We start from the raw sequence: 6255 nt of genomic DNA on the forward strand, positions 1-6255 counted from the left end.
AGGTTATGGGTTTTGAGTATGTGACAATCTTGGTCACATGATTAGTTTGTTATGATTTGATTTCGCACATATGACCACTTTGGATTACATGACTACAGGCAAGAAGAACATTATATAAGGAGGCAGATGTGGTCGAGGAGGATAGGTTCTTCATGCTTTGTTCTAAGTACCTTTTCTACTTATTACTTTAAGCAATATAAAACACCTTTATGATCTTTATCTTTATTGCAACCTTATCACTATGCCAAGGAAAGCTCTTCACGAAGAAGAGTTAGAGAAAGCTTACGACATGCATTCCCGAAAGAAGACAGAGGTCTTGTACTATCAGTAGTATAGGCATAGGCCTTGTACGATTGTAAGACTAGGGAAAGAAACAGAAGAAGAAGAGAATTATCGTTCCCGTTGCTAAGAACTAAGCATCCAAGGAGGGATCTTTGTATTACAAAGCGTCACCTAGTATGCCTCTAAATAATACAAGACAGCATCCTTCAACCCAAACAGGCAAGGAGATATTGACATCGACGATCAAAGCATCAACTTAGGGTGATATAGCCAGACCCTAGATCATGTTTCAGCAGGGCCCTCGAGGGCAGCAAGTCCAGTAACCCGAGGGAAAGGATCACTAGTAGATAGCTCTCCTGCACGTGAGAGAATATCGGGATCAGCAGTAACTAGACCACTGGCCCCTGCCGCTGCCGCTCCAGGTACTAGCATACTTGGAATGACTGAGAATCAGTTTCAGGCATTTCCAGCAGCAACACGAAATACACAACAAGGAAACATCTAACGGCCAAAAGCAAAACAACCCGACTCAAACGAAAGAGTAGTAGATAAGCCAAGAATATTCCTGGCGCAATGCGAAGGATATTTTGCGGTTAAGGGATATGGAGATCACCATGATTAGGTCAAGATTCCTTATGTGGAATCTCTACTCAGAGCACTTGTGGGACAATGGATCATGTCTTCCCAAGATGGAAGGAAGTAGAGAGAATTGGTCACATACGAAGAGTTCAAAGCCATCCTCTTCGAACATATTTGGGATCTCAACACCCAAGAGATAGCCAGACGCAAGCTGGAAAAGGTTCAACAAGGAAAACAAACCTGTTCGGCATACTGGAATGAATGCTGACTATTGGAATATGAGGCAGAGTTTGATGATGCTACCCTATACATCACCCTCCTGAGAAACCGAAGTAAAAGACTCCGAAAGGTGTGGGGAATCTCCGATGTGCATTACACCAAGGCAGAACGATTTGCAAGGTGGACCATCGATAAGGAAAGCAAGCTAAACCTGGTTCCAAACAACTCAGAAAACACTATAGCACACAGGGTGGTCCAATCATGCAGGAATGTGGATGGAAGCTTCAAACCGCAAGCAGCTCGAAGAAAGAGTCGAGCATTACCACCAGGTAAGCCAATGGAGTTGGACAAATCAAGAGCAGGACCTGCTCTGAACCTGTTTAAGGAAGAATATGCCAGAAGAATGAACAGGAAACTTTACTTAAGTTGCAGAAAAGCAGGACATCGGATACGAGAATGCAGAGGCCGACCCGATAGTGGATACTTAGGCACCCAAGCTGCTGGAAAGAATCACTTCCAGAATCAAAAGAGGAGTAACATTCACGAAATTATCGCAAAAGATTCACAAGCAGAAAATGATAAGGATCCCCAGTAAATGGTAGTCTGGGTGACCCAAGATGTGGACCTGGAAAACCCATCACGTGAGCAAACTATTACAAGGTACTACACACGCAAAGAGGAGAAAGAGACGGAGATCATGTGATAATCAAGACCAAGATATACAATGAAGAAGACGAAGAAATAACAATATATGTAATGCTCGAGTGTGAGGCTACCGAAGATTTCATCGACAAGGAAATCTGTGACAAATACAGCCTCCACGCGAAAGAAGTAAAAAAAGGAAGACAATGTCTACCTAGCGGATGGAAAGCTAACCGCAATGGGTCCTGTAACCCCTACAGCGACGGTACCTATGGACATTGATAGCCATAGGGAAACAGCAACCTTTCAGGTAGCGGATCTCCAGAACCATAAGATAGTCTGCGGGATACCACGGTTGCGAAAACATAACCCTACAATCGATTAGAACGAGACCATAATAACCTTTACAAGCGAACTATGTGCGATACAATGTCTCATCAGATTGCCTGTGGTCTACTCGACACTGATACGAGATGAATAAGAAGAAACTTTGCATGCAAGGTTGGCCGAGATGCGGCAAGATAAGCGAGTTCAGATACAAAGACTGGACCAAGAGGCAAAAGTGCCTACCAAGGGTTCCAAAGGGGTAGCAGGACACGACCGGTATGCCAATGAAGGAATCAAGATACCTGCTAATGGGCAGGCAATAATAGCAACAAGAATAGCCATCTGACTACCAGAAGGCACGTATGGACAAATAGCATCCTGGGGTGGTCTAGCAGTCAAACATTGACTCATGACCATGGCAGTAGTGATCGATATTGACTATACAGATGAAATCACAGTGGTCCTGGCCAAGCTGGCTCAAGAAGACTACGAAGTCCAAAAAGGCGATCGAATGGCACAGTTTATCATCGAAAGAATCAACAAAGAGGATCTGCACGAAGTAGATAAACTGGAAGAAACCACAAGAAGAAACAAGGGATTTGGAAGCACGGACCAAAACCAGCCCGATACAACAAAGGACTCGTGATCAAAGAGATCATAGTACAAGCCTTTGGATGGTACTATCGAAGGAGAAATACAACAGGAATTCTGAAATGGACATACGAAGATGAAAATGTGGTCCTAGCGAAAATCAACATTAGCACAGAGGTAGCAATCCAGGATAGGAAATACCAAAGCAAAAAGGGATGGAACGAATTGGTTCCAAAGAAATATCATCAATTTATGAGCCTATTTCAAGAAGAGGAAGCTACAGAGCTACCACCTCGAAGACCAGGAATCGATCATAAAATTCAGCTGGAAAAAGATGGGAAAACGGGAAAAGCAAAACAGATTCCCTAAAAGAAGGTATACCCACTAGGAGAAGCAGAGCACGAAGAACTTAGGAAGTACATCGAGCAAAACCTAATGCAAGGAGGTATCAGGGACATCTTCGCATCAGGAGGATCCACAATACTATTTGTCAAAAAGAAAGATGGAAAAATGAGACTCTGCCAGGACTACAGGGCCCTAAATTCGTTTACTAAGAAAGATTGATATCCGCTACCCTCGATTGGAGAAGCACCCAATAGACTGTGGTCAGCAAAATACTTCACCAAGCTCGACATCAAGGATGCATACCACAAGATATGCATCAAGGCAGGAGACAAATGGAAGACTACATTCGCCTCAAGATACGGAATGTTTGAATACCTGGTTATGCCCTTCAGGCTAACCAATGTACCAGCTTCATTCCAGTGATGGATCCACAAGGTACTCAATAAGTACCTCGATATAGGTTGCATTGTATACTTCGACGATGTACTCATCTACTCGGAAAACATCCAACAACACCAAAAGGATATCAGCAATATCATGGCTGCAATACAAGGATCAGGAATGAAGATCAAACCAACAAAGTGCCAATTCCATCAAGAAGAAACAGAATACCTGGGATTAATTATCAATCGAAGGGGGGTTAAGGTCCACCCTGTCAAAACAGCAGCAATATGGAATTGGGCCAAACCGAACAACAAAACAGATATTCAATGCTTTATGGGATTCTACAACTTTTATCCAAGGTTCATAGAAGGATTCAGGAGGCTTGCTAAAACACTCTATAACCTAACAAAGAAAGACAAACAATGGGAATGAGGAGAAACAGAACAGAAAGCATATGATGCAATATGAACGCATTTAAAATCGGCACCCATACTGGTTCAATTTGACCAAAGCCGAAGGACAAGGATTGAAACAGACGCCTCAAAATATGTGTGCTCAGGCATACTATTACAACAATGCAACGATGGACAATGGCGGCCAATGTCTTATAGATCCAAGTCAATGACCCCTGCGCAGTGCAACTACGATGTTGTGAACAAAGAACTATCAGCCATAGTTCAAGCATTAAAGGAATGGAGGAGATGGGTTTTGAACAATGACCATCCAGTCCGAGTTCTAACTGACAATAAGAATCTAGTCCCGTTCATGACTACGAAAGAGCTGAACGACCGCCAGATAAGGTGGATGGAACATCTTAGCAAATACAACTTCAAAATCGAATATCGACCAGGTAAAGAGAGTGGAAAGTGAGATGCTCTCAAAAGGATTGCAAGCGACAAACCACAAACGAAAGAAGATGAAAGAATCAAACAAAAAACATGAATACTATTACCAAAAACCTACTTTGAGGGGATGGAGGTTATCCAATTCACATCAACTGAAGAAAGGGAAATTGAGAAGGCAAATGAAAAAGACAAAACAATTCAGACAATAAGAGAAGCATTGAAGGAAGGAAAAAAGGAGATGAAAGGAATTGCTCTGGGTTTATGCCAATGGAAGGATGGAAACATGTAGTACGATGAAAAACAATAGATTCTGGAAGAAGAAGAGATAAGGACAGACATCAGACGACAACACCATGATATCCGAATGGCAGGACATGGAGGAACAGCTAAAACAACAGAATTCATCACGAGGTCATTCTATTGGCCAGGACTACGCAAAGATGTCAAACATTATGTCAAAAACTAAGACATATGCTAAAGGACGAAAAAGGCTAAACACCGAGTATGTGAATTACTTAAATCAAATGAAGTTCCCGAACGACCATGGGAAACAATCTCTATCGATTTCATCACAGATCTACTGGCATCGGAAAATTGCATTAGCATACTGGCTGTGGTGGATCCTGTGACCGAAATGAATGGAGTGTTAGAACAATTCATTGCTAATTGGGTTTAAGCACATTAGAGCACATGCAGGGGTCGGAACTTTGACCCGGTTTCTAGCGGAAAAAGGTATTTACTGTTGCTGGTCCAGGGCCGGGTTATAGCCCTCAGACCACAATCCACAGACCCTCAATACATACTCTAGCTCCTAGCTTCCTGACCACCTGATCACTACACTTCCTACAACCCGCTTCCAATACCTCGCGTTCTTTATTATCTCCTTCCCGATATACCACAAAGCGGGTTCTCAACTTCTTATTTTAACCCCTCACACCCTATAATCAATCACAATGACAGATATATTGGCACCCAGGGGATCAGTAGCACATGGAGGACACGCTACACATGCTAATATGCGAAGGGCTCAGGGAGGCATTCGAAAGAATACGCCTAGCCAGCAACTCTCTAACCACTATGGCCAGGGCCACGCAACCCCTCTCAATGGGCTCCGGAGGGAGATCACCAATGATGCTGGAAGTGACAGCGACGAAGGCGAACCAAGTACCCACGAGTATTCAGTCTCCTCCCGGGACAACACGGGAACCTGGAATCAAACTCTGAGGTCCCTCAGTAGCACCACACTCACAGAACCATCAACCGTCGCGACCACACCACATATGAGAGACAATGAGCCTCACCCAGTCTCAACACCAGAGCAATCTATTAACCCCTATACCATGAGAGAACTACTTCACTCTCACCAATAGGATATTATCGATCAGGTTCTTGACCAACTGAACTCCCGGAATCACCGCGTAGCTAGCCAAGCTCCACCTACACTGCACGACCATCCGCCAGGCATACAGCCATCCCCTGCAAACCCCATCCTTGCAGCAATAGCCCAATTAGAAGCACAGCTAGCCCAACTGCTAGCACAGAACAGTCAACAGCGAATACCTACTGAGGCAAGAACTAACGGTATGTTGAGCCCCGCTCATCATATGATACTAGTTGAAGGTGAGAGTGCCTCTGGGATCACCGAGTTGGTTGAGACCTGGTTCCCCAGGGTGGAATGGAGCACTCTGGTCCAAATTATTGAGAACCGATTTAAAACTACGAATATATATTGCCTGCTGGCTAGCGAGAAGGATAGAGCTGAAACCAATCAAATGATTGATATCGGAGGAATCAAGTTGGAACAGACTGAAAGAGATGGAACCGAGAGTGATTACTGCATGAGCAATTCTTTCAAAGGATGGGCAGCCTATACTGGAATCCTAATCAAGTTAGCACCCTATGGTCTCTAGGGTAAGCTGGCCACCTCTTTAGGCATTTATCCTATGAACCTGTATGACCTATTGGAGAAATACACCTGGAATGGAGTGAAAGCATACCACTTTCAGTTCCACAGGAAGAGGATTGCTAGCGGAAAGAGCAT

Source organism: Tuber melanosporum (genome assembly GCF_000151645.1).
Source record: "Tuber melanosporum whole genome shotgun sequence assembly, scaffold_56, strain Mel28".
Lineage (NCBI taxonomy): Eukaryota > Fungi > Ascomycota > Pezizomycetes > Pezizales > Tuberaceae > Tuber > Tuber melanosporum.